This window comes from Cannabis sativa, chromosome 6, assembly GCF_029168945.1.
Source record: "Cannabis sativa cultivar Pink pepper isolate KNU-18-1 chromosome 6, ASM2916894v1, whole genome shotgun sequence".
Lineage (NCBI taxonomy): Eukaryota > Viridiplantae > Streptophyta > Magnoliopsida > Rosales > Cannabaceae > Cannabis > Cannabis sativa.
In genome coordinates, this window is record NC_083606.1 from 29,708,343 (window position 1) to 29,727,426 (window position 19,084).

Consider the following 19,084-nt stretch of genomic DNA (forward strand, 5'->3'; position numbering starts at 1 on the left):
TACTCTGGGGGTGGAATAGTGATTTTGGAGAAGTATAAAAACCTATCTGAAGTCTCTAGGTCTACCAGAGAGGGACTGAAAGTTAAAGTTGCAGGAAAGGTACTTATTCAGTCTAAGGAAAGTTCTATACATCTTTGGCACCATTCCAAATTGCCTTAAAATACTATTGTTAATTTCCTGATTAACCAAAAGTAGTTGCCAAAGATATAGAATCCAGTATCCCAAGAGAGTAGACATATAGAGAGGAATTTCACATTATCAATGATTTTGTGATTAAAGGAAGAGTAATGGTGGAGAAAAGGTTGTGGTTAATTCAACCTTTCAGATCCTATTACGAGGAGTTTACTACTACTACACTTGATTTGTATATCAAGGTGTTGAGATTATTTGAAATGCACTTTTTTGTTTTATATTAGTGCAAGTGGGAGTTTGTTGGGTTTTATGCCCTAAATAAAACTCATTTCAATATAATCAGATTTACTTATTAATATAGATCAGAAATAATATTTAATGTTGCATGGTTCACATGATTTATTTCATGATTATATGTACATAATGTATAGATTCATCTGAAACCCTTTTCACATACTTGATCCTGTTTATTGTGCCGTCAACACATTGGAAAGTAAACATGACTATGTGAATAAAGTTTCCTAGATTTATCAGACACAGGGTTTTACTGATATGATAATCTACAACAGAGTTTACTTGCATTTGGAGAAGTGCTATGTTCTTTCCAGAGCATTGGTTAAAGTAAAGCTCAGGTTGGAGGCATGGAGTATGCATCGGAAGGGACCGATATTGAACTTTGACTTAGATTTAATTAAACTTACCATAAAATCTATTCAAGTCAATATCGCCTAGTTGATCCTAGATCAAATGATCTTAATCCTGTTATGATTAGGCTCAATCTTGAAAGGCTATTCGTGTTCCTTGAATTGTTAGTTAAGCCTGCTTTTAGGTCAGGGTGATACGTACTTTTTGGGAACACGATAGTGCAATTGAGTGGGAGCGCTAGCATAAACATGGAATCTATAGCTTCTATCTGGCGAATAGTAAGCAAAGGATGATCACCTTCGAGCTTGACCAAACGAAAATAAATGGTGGAGATCTCATTTCACATAAGCTGAAATATCATTTATACGGGGTCAAGTGTTTTAAGGATAAAATACATAGTAGGGTGTTACGGTAATTTAATCCCTTTACTGTGTAGATCATTCATATAGAGGATAATTGATCACATTAGGATTATAACAATGGATAACTAATGATGTGTCTATATGGTGGAACATATAGAGCATTCTATATACTGAGAGTGCAATTCTAAGTTCTATGCGTGGATTCAACGAAGAATTAATAAGTTAGTGAATTTTAGTGCTAAATTCTTGATCTACTTATTGGAAGCTCGGTTATATAGACCCATGGTCCCCCCACTAGTTGAGATAATATTGCTTGTAAGACTCATGTAAATTGTTTTGATTAATCAATTATAATTCTCAAATTAGACTATGTCTATTTGTGAAATTTTCACTAAGTAAGGGCGAAATTGTAAAGAAAGAGTTTATAGGGGCATATTTGTTAATTATGATACTTTGTATGGTTCAATTAATAAATATGATAAATGACAATATTATTTAATAATTATTTATAGTTATTAAATAGTTAGAATTGGCATTTAAATGGTTGAATTGGAAAATTGGCATTTTTGAGAAAATCAGATACAAAAGGTGTTAAAATTGCAAAATTGCAAAAAGCAAGGCCCAATCCACTAAGTGTATGGCCGACCACCTATGTAGGTATTTTAAGTTGATTTTTTCATTATTTTAATGCCATATAATTCAAATCTAACCCTAGTGGAATGCTATAAATAGATAGTGAAGGCTTCAGGAAAAACTACTTCTTCTGATTCAGAAAAACTGAGCCTCTCTCTCTCCCTATCTTTAGCTGCCACTTCTTCTTTCTCTTCCTTTGAATTTCGAACTACCTTAGTGTATGAGTAGTGCCCACACACATCAAGTGATACCTCAATCATAGTGAGGAAGATCGTGAAGAAAGACATTTAGCAAAAGGAGTTTCAGCATCAAAGATTCAGAGAAAGAGATCCAGGTTCAGATATTGATAATGCTCTGCTACAGAAAGGAATCAAGGGCTAGATATCTGAACGGGAGGAGTCATATTATTCCGCTGCACCCAATGTAAGGTTTCTTAAACTTTATATGTGTTTAATTTCATCGTTTTAGAAAGTTCATATTTAGGATGTTAATCAACATACTTGTGAGTAGATCTAAGATCCTGGTAAAATAATTTCCAACATTTATGCCCTAAATAAAACTCTTTACATTCTGATTAGTTATCAATATAAGAAATTTGAAGTGCTTGATGTTTGCATGAATTTTACATGCTAATGGTTTAATATGTTTAATATGTTTATTACATTCATACACACAAAATCAGTTAAATCCAGATCATATGTTTATTCACAATTACAGTATCGTCAACACAGTGTTATTGGATTTACACTAATGTGATAATCAGTGATGATGTGTACTTACACTTGGAGTAAGTGTTATGTTCTTTCCAGGACATTAGTAAAGTATACTAGTTTCGAATGTATGGAGTATACATTGGACTGGACCGATATTGCAACTAAGTTAAGATATTACAAACTTACCGTTATACATATCTTTCCAAGTCAATATCAGTAGTTGATCTTAAGATTAAAAGAATCTAAATCCTGATATGCTTGGGCTCAACTCAGGAGTGCTATTCATGTTCTTTGATTTATTAGTTAAGCCTACTTTTGGGTCAGGGTGATACGTATATTTTGGGAACATGATAGTATGATTGAGTGGGAGTGCTGAACATAAATATGGAATCTATAGCTTCTATCGGTGTATAGAAGTCAAGTGATGATTCCCTTCGAGCTTAGCAAATAGAAGTAAATTGATGAGCTCTAGTTTAACTGACTAATTATTAGATCACTAAACACCATTTACAGGTAGCTAAGTGTTTTAAGGGGCAAAATACATTGAGGGGTGAGAACGGTAAAGAAATCCCATCTCGATGTAGATCATCTATATAGAGGATCTTTAAATCACAATAAGATTGTAACAATGGTTAAATGAGATAGTATATTGATATCGTGGAACATACAATATGCTCTATATAAGTCTGAGAGTGCAATTCTAAGTTCTAAGAGTGGATTCAACGAAGAATTAATAAGTAGGAATTTAGTTGGTAAATTTGGTTCACTTATTGGAAGCTCAGCATATAGATCCATGGTCCTCATTCTAGTTGAGAACATTCTGCTTGTAAGACTCATTAATTGATTCGTGATTGATCAATTATAATTCTAAAGTTAGACTATGTCTAATTTTATGAATTTTCACTAAGCAGGGGTGAAATTATAAAGAAAAGAGTTTTCTAGGTTTATTTATTTATTAATAGACTTTATATGTCTAATTAATAATTAAATTAAATGATAATATTATTTAATAATCTATTTTAGTTATTAAATAATTAGTTCTGGCATTTAAAAGGTTAGAATTGGAAAATTGGCGTTTTTGAGAAAATAGAGATAAAATTTGATAAAACTGCAAAATCAAGTGAGGCCCAATACTACACCATGGCCGGCCACTTATTGTGGGATTTCAAATTAATATTTTCATTATTTTAATGCCAAATAATTCCTAACCTAAACCTAGTAGTTGCCTATAAATAGAAAGTGATGGCTCAGTCAAATTACAAGTTTTTTGAATAAGCCTTTCTGACAGAAATTTCTCTCTTCAGAAAAACTGAGCCTTCCCCACTTTCTATACTTGGCTGAAACCCTCTCTCTTCTTTTCCCTTCATCAATTTCGTGACCCTAGTGAAAGAGTGAGTGCCCACACACAGCAAGCAGTAACTCAATCATAGATTGGAAGATTGTGAAGGATCAAACTTGAAGAAGAAGGACATTCAGGCTCAGATCTTGATTATACTCTGCTACAGAAAGGATACAAGGGTTAGAGATCTGAGTGGAAGGAGACATTAATTCCGCTGCATCAATGTAAGGTTTTCTTAACTTTATATGTGTTTAATTTATCGTTTTAGAAAGTTCATATTTAGGGTGTTTAAACAACATACTTGTGAGTAGATCTAAGATCCTGGTAAAATATATTCCAACAACTGGCCTCAGAGCCATGGTAATTGATTTAATTACATGAAATTTGGACTTTAAAAGGATTGTTTGTTTGTTTTTGGATGGTATCATGTTGTATTGAGTGTTATTTGATGATTAATTGATATTTGTAAATTTTCGTGAAAGATAATTGCGATTCTGTTTCTGGAATTATTTTTATTGGATATTATGGAAAAAATTAAGCAAGTTAGCCTTTTACAGAACTCAATTTCGATTTTATTTGAATTAGTTATGATTTTTTGAAGATTCGAAAAAATCGGAGCTGTGCTGAAATTTTCCTGCGATCGCGAAAACTGTCCGTACAGCTCACAATTTTTTCGTTTTTCTTCGATTTTTCATGCTTTTTCATGGAATTAACTTCCAATTTTTTGTATAGTTTTGTATATATACTATTACTATTCCTAATTCAATTTTAATTATCATTTTGAATTAATTTAATATTTTTTAAATTTAATTCAAGATATTAGTGTAATTTGAATTTGAATAGAATTAGTATCTATCTTCTTGCTTAAAAATCTATCTTATTTTGAAATTTGATTATATCTTATCTTATTTTTAAATTTAAGGTCAGATAAAAAATCAAATCATTTTTAGATATTTTGACCTTATTTAAATTTAAAATAAGATAATTATAATCATGTAATTTTAAATAGATGTACGATATTTTGCTAACTTTTAAATTTTGTTATTTTATTTATTTAAATTAAATTTAAAATCTGAAAAAGATATTTAACTTATCTTTTCTAATTTTTATTTAATTTTTATTTATAAAATAACATTTAAATTTTAAAAGTAGTTAGCAAATTTTGAAATGATATTTAGGTTGGTTGAAACCTAATTTTTCAAAATTGTAGGTTTAATTTTTAAATTTTTTTTAATAATTTTTTTTAAAATTTCGAAAATAAATATTATTTTATTTTATTTTTATTTTCGAAAATTAAATTATTTTTTAATTAAATTTTTTTTAATTATTAATTTAAAAATTTTTTTATTTAAAATTAAATAAATCCTACTTCCAACTATCCAGCTAACCTTGTTGCAGGAGTATGTGGTTTTAGCTTGTGTGTAAGTTTTTTAAAACCTATCATTACTTGATTGCAAATAGCCATGGTTACTTTTTGCCAGATCTAATGATCTGATGGCTCCCTTGGTCAAGTTAATAATTTGTAACAGGTAAATTTTACAATCTTCTTTCATCTGTGTATGACCTAGCAACATGATAGGATCCATCCAAAGTGTGCCTGTGTGAGCCTATATGTTTATTTTGTTTTAATATAGATGCATATAGGTTGTTGCTAAATAAAATGTCACACCATGATAGATTTTATTTAGGTCCATCTAGTTATTGGACCTATTCAATTAATAACAGTTATTTATTTTAAGGTTAAATTCCTCTCTTTTGGGCCTTGTGTGAGAGTTGGGAGCCATAGAAGTGGGTACGACATACTGAACCCAGCACCCCCTCACATGAACTACCCCAATTGTGAAGGCCTATTTGCCTGATTTGAATAACTGTACTAGGTTAATTATATTAGTTTGACCTAATAAAATTGAATTAGCAACATAATTAACTTTTAAAATATATGAAATTTATTTTCATTTTAATATTTTAAAGTTAATTTTAAGAAAAACACTTTTAGTTTAGATATTATTTCTAGACAAACTATTTGTATTTTTCTTGTATTTAATTAAATATAGAATTTTAACTAACTAGATTCTTTCTGGAGCTTATTTAATTAAATATTCCTATTTAAGTTATAAATTAGTTGTATCAACTGATTTTTCTCATCTAACTTAAATTTGAATATTTGATTTAAATTTTAAATCAAGTTGAGGAATCCTAGGCATTAGTTATTAAAGATTCTTAAGATATTTTTAAGTTAATATCTTTTCGAATATTAACTTAAAATGAATATTTTAGATATTTTTTAGGTTAATATCTTTTTCGAATATTAACTTAAAAAAATATCTTCAAATTAAGTGGTTACAACTTAATTTTTGATATTTAATTAAATCTAAATTTGAAATTATTTAAGTTTTAGATTTTTTCTATATAACTTAAATTAGATATTTTTCAAATTTTTGGAAAGATACTTAGTCAAATAAGATATTTTCTAGATAGTAATTTCTAGACTACATATTATTTCTAATATTTAAATAGGAAAATAATATACTTTGTGAAATTAATTATTTAAATAATTAATTTTGGTACAATTTTATTAAGTATATTTTTCCTAGTATTAAACTAGAAATAAATAATTAAGCCTTCTCTACACTTAATTATTATTTCTTGAATTTAATACATTTAATTAACTTGAAGAATCTAAATATCTAAGTTGATTTTCATCATGATACTTAAATATTTCTTGAATTTCATTATTTTAATGCCAAATAATTCCTAACCTAAACCTAGTAGTTGCCTATAAATAGAAAGTGATGGCTCAGTCAAATCACAAGTTTTTTGAATAAGCCTTTCTGATAGAAATTTCTCTCTTCAGAAAAACTGAGCCTTCCCCACTTTCTATACTTGGCCAAAACCCTCTCTCTTCTTTTCCCTTCATCAATTTCGTGACCCTAGTGAAAGAGTGAGTGCCCACACACAGCAAGCAGTAACTCAATCATAGATTGGAAGATTGTGAAGGATCAAACTTGAAGAAGAAGGACATTCGGGCTCAGATCTTGATTATACTCTGCTACAGAAAGGATACAAGGGTTAGAGATTTGAGTGGAAGGAGACATTAATTCCGCTGCATCAATGTAAGGTTTTCTTAACTTTATATGTGTTTAATTTATCGTTTTAGAAAGTTCATATTTAGGGTGTTTAAACAACATACTTTTGAGTAGATCTAAGATCCTGGTAAAATATATTCCAACAAGTTGTTGGAAATGTTTTACTAGGATCTAGATTTACTAACAAGTATGTTTCATTAACATCTTAATATGAATTCTAAAACAATGAAATAAACACATATAAAGTTTAAGGAAATCTTACATTGGGTGCAGCGGAATATAATGACTCCTTCCATTTCCTTCTGTAGCATGGCATCACCAAGATCTGAACCTGGATCTATTTCTCTCTTTCTTGAGTCTAATTCTCCTTCTTGTTGATTAGATTCTTCACAATCTTCCACACTATGATTGAGATACCACTTGATGTGTGTGGGCACTCACTCATTCACTCAAGGTTAGAAAATTTAGAAGAAGAAAAGAGAATGGAAGTGGCGGCTTAGAATTTTCTCTAAAGGAATGAGATGCATCATCAATCTCTTTCTCTTAAGCCATCACTATCTATTTATAGGTAACCACCTAGGTTTAGGTTAGATATATTTGGCATTAAAATAATAGAAAAATAAAGGGATTATTTCACAAAAACATAAAAACAACAAAAAAATTACAAAAATACGGTTTCACGGAATTTTAACATTTTTACGATTTTTTTGATTTTATTTACAGAAAATACGGTCTTTTTATGTTGTAATCTTGTTAATTTGTTGTTGATTTTTTGTTATATGTATGTTATTTTTTGTTGTTATTTTGATGTTACTTTCATGTTACTTTTATGTAGTTTTCTTGTTAATTTTGTGTTATTTTTTAGAAAACCGTAAAAATGTAAAAAAAAAATAATTCTTAGAACGTAAAAATGTAATTATTTTACAAAAAATGGTGCCTTATGTAATTATTCCAAAAATAAATGGTAAATTCTTAGTGTGGCCGGCCATAGGATGTTATTGGGCCCCACTTTGCAATTTTGCCATTTTATCATTTTTCCATCCCATTTTCTCAAAAATACCAATTTTCCAATTTAACAACTTAAATGTCAATTCCAATTATTTAATAACTAAAAATTAATTATTAAATAATATTATCATTTAATATATTTATTAATTAGACATATAAAGTCTCTTAATTGATAAATAAAACTTAGAATCTCTTTTCTTCACAATTTTGCCCTTGCTTAGTGAAAATTCATAAACTAGACATAGTCTAACTTTAGAATTATAATTGATGAATTAAAATCAATTAACTGAGTCTTACAAGCAGTATGGTCTCAACTAGTATGCGGACCATGGGCCTATATAACCGAGCTTTCAATAAGCAGATCAAGAATTTACCAAGTAAATCCAATGACTTATCAATTCCTTGTTGCATCGACGTATAGAGCTTGGAATTGCACTCTCAGTCATACATTGTATAGGGACTAAATTACTGTAAAGACTGCTTAGCTTAAATTTGGAAATTAACAGATAGTTAGGGTTTAAATATGAAAATTAGTTATTAGTTATTAATTCTAAATTATTAATCTATGATGTTTTATTTGAATTCAGAATGAATTTAATATGTCATATATAGAAATTTCATATTTTTACATGTTCAGTGTTCGGCAACATTGGAACGTGGTGTATGGCGTAGTTGAATCACATCTTAGTATTTTAGTATAGCGGGGCGATTTAATTAGACATGGAGAATGTCGAGAACAGTCGGGAATTTAGAATTTCCCAAAATACCCTTTGTACCTTTTTATGTTGTGCTAGTATGGGAGGGGCAAAATATTTTGTCCTTTAGTGGACTTAGCTACATTTAGTAATCTGATTTTTAGTAGTGTAATGGCTGATATTGTTTGGTAAAAAACCACTATCTCATTTATAAGAAAATTAAAGAAAAGGAAAAAAAAAATCATTTCACTCTCAATTCTCTCTCTCATTTTCGAAACCCATAGAACCAACTAGGGTTGGGTTATCTTCAACAGCTCTAGGGGATTTCCAGGTAAGTTTCAAGTGAATCCAAACCAAGGTAAAGATTTTGCAACCTCCTTTTTGGTTTTTTGAAGTATAAGGAAAGAAAGTTTATGCATGCTTTGTAATTTTGTTGATGTGGCTGCTGTTAGAGTTTAGTTTTGTTTTCTAAAGCTTAATTATGTTTAGGTACATGGATTTAAGCAGGTTTTGTGGTTGTTGGTTGAAGTTAATCAAGTTTGGAGTTTTGAACTCAAACTTTGGTCTTTAATGGTGAAATTTGATTTTGAGGTTCTGTAGTTGTTTCGTTGCTTGGGTTTTGTTCTTTATGGTCTAAATAACAGGTGTGGAAAATTTGGCTTGAATTGGGGTTGATTTGGTTGAGATATGGAAATTTTGGTCTTTCCTGCACTGAACCGGAATTCCGGTTCAGAGGGGCTTGTAGGAATCGAAATTTCGGTTGGCTCCGAATAATTTTTTCCCAGAACCGGAATTCCGGTTGGGGAACCAGTCTACCGGTTGGGGCAGTTTTGGGAACCCTAGTTTTTCCCATTTTCGTGTTGCTTAGGGTATTGCCATGTTATTAATCGATAGGGAAACTTTTAGTTTCAAGTTTAAGTCCCCAGAAAGTGATTTAGCATGTCATTCACCTACGTTATGATTGATGTGATTTAGGAGCCTGTAATTCGCCGAGCAGTTGTTCCACTAAGGTTGGCTGGCACACTTGAATTCGGAATCAAGGTAAGATTAGTATAATGTCATGCATATGCTTATACATGTTTAGCGTACATGTTAGTTGTCGTCAGAATAACATATTAGATATATGTTAGGCAAATTTTATATAGCCATCAGATTAGCATATAAGGGCAACAGTGAGGTGTACATAGAGTTGCACCGAGATGCCATCAGATATATGCTAGGCTATCAGACAGTATGGACTAACTGCTATCACATCGGTACGATTAGAGTACTGAGTATAGGCTGGATTCGCAGTTAGTCATACTCTTTCAAGAACGTTCCTGATTCAGTTAGGGTTATGGTTAGGTGTATAGGCGCCTGATTATAACCCGAGATTTTAGTATGTTTATTATGTTATGCTTTTCTTACTGAGTCTGTCGACTCACAGTGTTATTGCTATGTGTAGGTAAGGGCAAGGCTAAAGCTGAGGAGCCGTGAGAGCGAGCAGATGAAGATTGTACATGTCAGGGTGGTTAGGCTTGGAGCGTACGATCCTCTGGACACCAGGGCTTTTGTATTTTGTCGATAGGCGACAAGTATTTTGCAATTATGTAGTAAACTTTTGTAATGGTATTTTGTAAACGGGATCCCGGAAGTTTATAAAATTTATTTATTATGTTTTAATTAAATAAGAAAATTTTTAATTATTCACGTTTTCCGATAACCTCGTTGATTAGCAACGAGCTGCACAGCATGTTAAAAATCACGCTAACACGCCTATGCTAGTTAGGGTGTTACAATTTGGTAGCAGAGCCGCCAGGTTATTTTTCGAAGATCGTCACAACATGTACAATTATTATCAGTAGTCAGCTTGTTCCACGGTTCAGTAAGCTTTTATTGCTTTAGTAGTTTTCTTTAATAGTATGATTTAAAAAAGCTTGTTAGGAAGCATGTTAGTAGCCTGATAATAAAATAGGCGTATGTTTTTTATTTCCAAATAAGTGGCATTAGTAAGTTCTCTTTGATCATGATCTGCCCAGACTTGCTCTTGGTTACGCAGGCTACTCAGATTAGATGGATGCCAGGCAGAATACTAAGAGCCAGGGCAACTCGGTTGGATCAAATGAAGGTCAGGGAGCTCTGATTCCCCCAAATGTTCGGGGCCATGGTAGAGGTCCCAGGGGCAGGGCACGTGGTCGGGGTGATGCTAACCCGCCACAGGTTGCCCAGGCTGCCTAAGTTGCTCAGGATGCCTAGAATTGGGAAAATAGGTTTGCAAAAATGCAAACTAGAATCAATGAACAAGAAGAAGTGATTCGATAGTTAAGACAGTAGGGTGCTCTTGCAGTGCCTGTTCCAGAAATACCAGTAGCTCCTGCCCCTACTGTGCAAGCCGAACCGGTGGTTGCAACGAACCGGATGGAACCTTTGTATGAAATGTTCCGTAAGCAGGCACCTCCAGTCTTCCTGGGAGGTTCAGATGTTATGAAAGCCGAGAAATGGCTAACTGTGATCACCAGGATATTGAATTTCATGGGCGTCACTAGAAATGATAGGATGATCTGTGCCACTTTTCAATTTCAAGAAGATGCTTTAGTTTGGTGGGACATGGTGTCCATGATACATGATGTTACTACAATGACTTGGGAGAAATTCTAGGAGTTACTCAATGCCAAGTACTATAATGAGGCAGTCCGAAGTGCCAAGAGAAAAGAATTCACCCATTTGACTCAGAAGGAAAACATGAGTGTTACTGAGTATACGACTCAGTTTGATCGCTTGGCGAGGTTGGCCACAAGAATTGTGCCAACCGATTTCAGTAAAAAGGAAAAATTCTTGGATGGGTTAAATGCAAAGATTCGACATGATTTGATGATTATTACTGACGACAAAACCACCTATGCTGAAATGGTGGATAAGGCACTGCGAGCTGAGGGCGCAGTAGGATGTATGATAGAGTCTGGTGGGACTCCGGTTGTTGGCGGAGCTCCTACCCCTCTTGCATCAGGTTTTAGCAAGGGAGGTAGTGGTTCGGCCATGGACCAGAAAAGGAAGGCATCCACTACAACCAGTGGCTCGGGTCAGAACAAGAGGTTCTAGGGGAACCAGGGTCGAAGCAATCGCCAGAGTGGTACTGAGACCCGATACACTTACCCAGAGTGTCCCAACTGTAATAGGCATCATCTGGGGGAGTGTAAAGGGCAGGGGTGCTTTCAGTGTGGCATGTTAGGGCATTACAAGAGAGATTGTCCCCAACTCAGATCTAAGGCACTAAAGACTCCAGCGAAACCCACTCCAGTAAGGGTATTCGCCATAACTCAGGCTGATGCAGAAGCCAGCCCTTCTGTGGTAACAGGTCAGCTCTCGGTCAATAACTCTTATTTCTCTGTGTTGTTTGACTCTGGGGCCACTCATTCTTATGTGGCAGCCAGAATCTTTTTAAATTGGATAGACCGCACGATAGTTATGAATCAGGGTTTGGAACCCTATTACCTGGCGGAGAGTTAGTTATCTCCAAAAGGTGGATTAGGTCTATGCTGATCAGGATTGACGATAGGGAGTTAAGTGCTGACCTAATAGAAATGAGTTTAGCAGATTTTGATATCATACTGGGAATGGATTTCTTGTCCAAATATTCAGCCAGTATTGATTGTAAGAGGAAGATGGTAATCTTCCAACCAGAAGGTGAAGAACCGTTTATTTTTGTTGGTTCGGTTCAGGGATCTCGAATCCTGGTGATTTCCATCTTATCAACCAAAGAATTATTGTGTGATGCATGTCTAGGGTTTCTGGCCGTGGTATTGGATACCACTCAGCCTGACTCTGTTCGGCCAGAAGACATCAAGGTGGTTTGGGAATTTCTATATGTGTTTCCTGATGAACTTTTGAGTTTTCCACCTCAGCGGGAAATTGATTTTGTAATTGATTTGGCACCTGGAGCAGAACCGAATTCTAAAGCCCCTTATAGAATGGCTCCAGCTGAACTTAAAGAATTGAAAATCCAACTCCATGGGTTGCTTGAGATAGGGTTTACTCGGCCTATCGTGTCACCCTGGGGAGCTCCGATACTGTTTGTCAAGAAGAAAGATGGGTCTCTAAGAATGTGCATCGACTATTGGGAGTTGAATAAGCTAACAATCAAGAATAAATATCCCTTACCTAGAATCGATGATCTTTTTGATCAACTTCAGGGGAAGACGGTCTTTTCAAAGATTGATCTCCGATCGGGTTATGATCAGTTGAGAATCCGAGAGGAGGACATTCCGAAGACAGCTTTCCGTACTAGGTATGGACGTTATGAATTCCTGGTTATGTCATTTGGACTAACCAATGCTCCTACGAAATTCATGGATCTGATGAATAGGGTATTCAAGGATTTCCTCGATATCTGTGTGATTGTGTTTATCGACGACATCCTTGTGTACTCTCAATCAGAAGAGGATCATGAGTTACATCTTCGCATGGTTCTGCAACGGCTTCGGGAACACAAGCTTTATGCCAAATTCAAGAAGTGTGAATTTTGGTTATCTCAGGTGTCCTTCCTTGGGCACATTGTTAGCAAAGATGGGATCAAGGTAGATCCAGGAAAGATAGAATCCGTGAGAGATTGGCCAAGACCAAAAACAGTGACAGAAGTTAGAAGTTTCTTGCGTCTAGCCGATTATTATCGTCGGTTTGTTGATGGGTTTTCTAAAATTTCAACCCCTTAACTGAGCTTACTAAAAAGAATCAGCGTTTTGTATGGTCAGACAAGTGTGAAGCTAGTTTTCAGGAGCTCCAGTGTTAGCTTTGCCTTCCAAAAAAAGAAAAGTTTGTGGTTTATTGTGATGCATCCAGACAGGGTCTGGGATGCGTGGTGATGCAAGCCGATCGGGTTATCGCTTATGTCTCCCGTCAGTTGAAAGATTATGAGCAGTGATATCTGACTCATGACCTAGAATTGGCCGCGGTAGTGTTTACTTTGAAAATTTGGCGGCATTATCTCTATGGAGAAAGATGTGAAATTTATACCGACCATAAAAGTCTCAAATATTTCATTACTCAGAAAAATTTGAATATGAGACAAAGGCGTTGGTTGGAGTTGGTTAAGGATTACAATTGTGAGATCCTTTACCACCCTGGGAAGGAAAATGTAGTGGCCGATGCCCCGAGCAGGAAGGGTCCTGGGCAGGTAGCTAGTATGATTCTGATTTTGCCTCAGTTAGCAGAGGATATGGTCAGGTCTAGCATTGAGTTTGTTGTAGGCAAGCTTCACAACTTGACGCTGCAATCTTATCTGCTAGAACGAATTAAAGTCGCTCAGATGACTGATCCAGAATTAGTAAAAATCAGAGAAGAAGTTTCAGCTGGTCAAGCCAAAGATTTTACTGTGTCAGACAGTGGAATGTTATTGTTGAAAGCCAGGGTTTGTGTTCCAAATAGTGTGGAACTTAGAAACAAAATTCTCGAGGAGGCTCATACCACTCCATATTCCCTAAATCTCGACACTACCAAGATGTATCAGGATCTTAAACCTTATTACTGGTGGAGCGGAATGAAGAAGAATGTGGTAGAATTCTTATCGAAATGCTTAACCTGTCAGCAGATTAAGGCTGAACATCAGAGACCAGCAGGGTTGTTCCAGCCTTTAACTTTACCTGAGTGGAAGTGGGATGACATCACGATGGACTTTGTGGTTGGGTTACCTAGAACCACGAGTTTGCTTGATTCTATTTGGGTTGTGGTAGATCGATTCACGAAGTCTGCTCATTTTCTACCTGTTAAAACAACCTATTCAGTGGATTAGTTAGCAGATTTGTATGTCAAAGAAATAGTAAAGCTACATGGTGTGCCAAAGTCCATAGTTTCGGATAGGGATCTGAAGTTTACCTCCAAGTTTTGGCAAAGTTTGCAACAGGCTATGGGTATGAAACTAAAATTTAGTACAGCATTCCATCCTCAGATAGATGGACAGTCTGAAAGGACGATTCAAATATTGGAAGATATGTTACGAGCCTGTGTTATGGATTTTGAAGGCGCTTGGAGTAAGTATCTGTTGGAAATATTTTACCAGGATCTAGATTTACTACCAAGTATGTTTCATTAACATCCTAATATGAATTCTAAAACAATGAAATAAACACATATAAAGTTTAGTAAACATTACATTGGGTGCAGCGGAATATAATGACTCCTTCCGTTCAGATCTCTAGCCCTTGATTCCTTTCTGTAGCAGAGCATAATCAAGATCTGAACCTGGATCTCTTACGACCTTCTTTGATGCTGATTCTCCTTCTTGTTGTTTGGATTCTCCTACTGACTTACACACTATGATTGAGATACCACTTGATGTGTGTGGGAACTACTCTATCACTCAGGGATTTCAAAATTCGAAGAGAAGAAAAGAGAGAGAGGGCGGCGCATGGCTTTTTCTGAAAGGAACAATATGCAAAGTTATGAGTTTCCTGAAGCCAATACTTTCTATTTATAGAATGTCATCTAGGTTTAGGTTAGAATTGTATGGCATTAAAATAATGGAAAAATAAAATGGTAAACCCTTTGCATAGTGGGCGGCCATACAGGGAAATTGGGCCTCACTTTACAACTTTCCCATTTTGTTATTTTTCAATCCGATTTTCTAAAAAATACCAATTTTCCAATTCAACCATTTAAATGCCAATTCTAATTATTTAATAACTTAAAAAATAATTATTAAATAATATTTCCATTTAACATATTTATTAATTTAGACACATAAAGTCTCTTAATTAATAAATAAACCTAGGATCTCTTTTCTTTACAATTTCGCCCTTGCTTAGTGAAAAGTCATAAACTAGACATAGTCTAACTTTAGAATTATAATTGATTAATTAAAATCAATTAACTGAGTCTTACAAGCAGTATGGTCTCAACTAGTATGGGGACCATGGGCCTATATTTCTGAGTTTCCAATAAGTCGAACCGAATTTACCAAGTAAATTCCCTAAGTTATTAATTCCTTATTGAATCCACACTTAGAACTTGGAATTGCACTCTCATTCATATAGAACGCTCTATATGTTCCACGATATAGATACGCTATTAGTTATCCATTGTTATAATCCTAATTTGATCAATGACCCTCTAATAGATGATCTACATTGAATAGGCACTAAGTTACAGTTACACCTTCAATGTATTTTGTCCTTAAAACACTTAGCTCCGTATAAATGATATTTCAGCGAAGTGAAATGAGATCTCCACCATTTATCTCTGTTTAGCCAAGCTCGAAGGATATCATTGTTTCACTTCTAAATTCCTATAGAAGTTATAGGCTCCATATTTATGTTAGTGCTCCCACTTAATTATACTATCATGTTCCCAAAATGTACGTATCACCCTGACCCAAAAGTAGGCTTAACTAACAAATCAAAGAACATGTGTAGTACTCTTGAGATCGAACCTAACCATATCAGGATTAAGATCATTTGATCTAGGATCAACGGGTGATATTGAATTGAATAGATATTACGGTAAATTTTAATATACTTAATCAAAGTTCAATATCGGTCCCTTCCGATGTATACTCCATACATTCGATACTGGTAAACTTTGCCAATGTCCTGGAAAGGACATAACACTTTTCCAAGGTGTAAGAATACCTATCGCTAATTATACCATGTCAGTCTAAATCTAGTGTTCTGACAAATCAGGGAATAAACTTTCGAACATATAGTTAAGATTATATTCCACTGTGCTAACAACACTATAATCATTAACAAATTCATATGTTCTGGACTTAAATAAAATTCATACATTATATATATAAACATGAAATAAATCATGTGAACCATGCAACATAAAATGTTATTTCTGATCTTTATTAATAAGTAAATCTGATTATATTGAAATGAGTTTTATTTAGGGCACAAAACCCAACAGTATCTATCGTTAATAGAGTTCTCGTGCAACAACAGTTATCAGAATACCATAGGCATGGCTCCCTATGAACTGTTATATGGAAGAAAGTGTAGATCTCCCATTCACTGGGATGAGACAGGGGAGAAGAAATACCTAGATCCAGAATCAGTGCAGCGGACCAATGAGGCAATGGAGAAAATTAAAGCTAGAATGATTGCCTCTTAGAGTAGACAAAAGAGCTATGCAGATCCGAAACGCAAAGATGTTGAGTTCCACGTAGGGGATCGCGTGTTTTTACGAGTATCTCCGATGAAGGGGATAAAGCGTTTCGGGAAAAGAGGCAAGTTATGCCCTAGGTTTACTGGACCTTTCGAGATTCTCGAAAAGGTTGGACAAGTAGCATATCGATTAGCTTTGCCTCCAGCTCTTTCAGCAGTTCATAACGTATTCCATGTCTCTATGTTGAGAAAATATGTTTCTGACCCAGCTCATGTACTTAGCTATGAGAATCTTGAGCTACAACCAGATATGTCTTATGAGGAACAACCAGTTCAAATCCTTGACAGAAAGGATAAGGTTCTTCGGAAAAAGACCATAGCTCTAGTCAAAGTACTCTGGAGAAATAGCAAGGTGGAGGAAGCCAACTGGGACTTAGAATCATACATGAGAGCTCAATATTCAGAGTTTTTCATGTTAGATTTCGAGGACGAAATCCTTTTAAGGGGGGATAGTTGTAAAGACCGCTTAGCTTAAATTTGGAAATGAGCAGATAATTAGGGTTTAAATATGAAAATTAGTTATTAATTCTAAATTATTAATTTATGATGTTCTATTTGAATTCAGAATGCATTTTATATGTCATATATAGAAATTTCATATTTTTGCATGTTCAATGTTCGGCAACATTGGAACGCGGTGTATGGCTTAGTTGAATCACATCTTAGTATTTTAGTATAGCGGGGCGATTTAATTAGACATGGGGAATGTCGAGATTAGTCGGGAATTTAGAATTTCCCAAAATACCCTTAGTACCTTTTTATGTTGTGCTAGTATGGGGGGGGGGCAAAATGGTCATATGCATTTTGTCCTTTAGTGGACTTAGCTACATTTAGTAATCTGATTTTTTAGTAGTGTAATGGCTGATATTGTTTGATAAAATACCACTATCTCATTTACAAGAAAATTAAAGAAAAGGAAAAAAAATTCATTTCACTCTCAATTCTCTCTCATTTTTTAAACCCATAGAACCAACTAAGGTTGGGTTTTCTTCAGCAACTCTAGGGGATTTCCAGCTAAGTTTCAAGTGAATCCAAGCCAAGGTAAAGCTTTTGCAACCTCCTTTTTGGTTTTCTTGAAGTGTAAGGAAAGAAAGTTTATGCATGCTTTGTAATTTTGTTGTTGTGGCTGCTGTTAGAGTTTAGTTTTGTTTTCTAAAGCTTAATTATGTTTAGATACATGGATTTAAGCAATTTTTGTGGTTGTTGGTTGGCGTTAATAAAGTTTGGAGTTTTGAACTCAAACTTTAGTCTTTAATGGTGAAATTTGATTTTGAGGTTCGGTTGTTGTTTTGTTGCTTGGGTTTTGTTCTTTATGGTCTAAATAACAAGTCTGGAAAGTTTGGCTTGAATTGGGGTTATTTTGATTGAGATATGGAAATTTTGGTCTTTCCTGCACTGAACCGAAATTCCGGTTTAGAGGGGCCTGTAGGAATCGAGATTCCGGTTGGCTCCGAGGAATTTTTTCCCAGAACCGGAATTCCGGTTGGGGAACCGGTCTACCGGCTGGGGCAGTTTTGGGAACCCTAGTTTTTCCCATTTTCGTGTTGTTTAGGGTATTGCCATGTTATTTATCGATAGGGAAACTTCTAGTTTCAAGTTTAAGTCCCCAGAAACTGATTTAGCATGTCATTCACCTACGTTATGATTGATGTGATTTAGGAGCCTGTAATTTGCCGAGCAGTTGTTCCACTAAGGTTGGCTGGCACACTTGAATTCGGAATCAAGGTAAGATTAGTATAATGTCATGCATATGCTTATACATGTTTAGCGTACATGTTAGTTGTCGTCAGAATAACATATTAGATATATGTTAGGCAAATTTTATATAGCCATCAGATTAGCATATAAGGGCAACAGTGAGGTGTACATAGAGTTGCACCGAGATGCCATCAGATATATGCTAGGCTATCAGACAGTATGGACTAACTGCTATCACATCGGTACGATTAGAGTACTGAGTATAGGCTGGATTCGCAGTTATTCATACTTTTTCAAGAACGTTCCTAATTCAGTTAGGGTTATGGTTAGGTGTATAGGCGCCTGATTATAACCCAGGATTTTAGTATGTTTATTATGTTATGTTTTTCTTACCGAGTCTGTCGACTCACAGTGTTATTGCTATGTGTAGGTAAGGGTAAGGCTAAAGCTGAGGAGCCATGAGAGCGAGCAGATGAAGATTGTACATGTCGGGGCGGTTAGGCCTGGAGCGTACGATCCTCGGGACACCTGGGCTTTTGTATTTTGTCGCTAGGCGACAAGTATTTTGTAATTATGTAGTAAACTTTTGTAATGGTATTTTGTAAACGGGATCCCGAAAGTTTATAAAAGTTATTTAT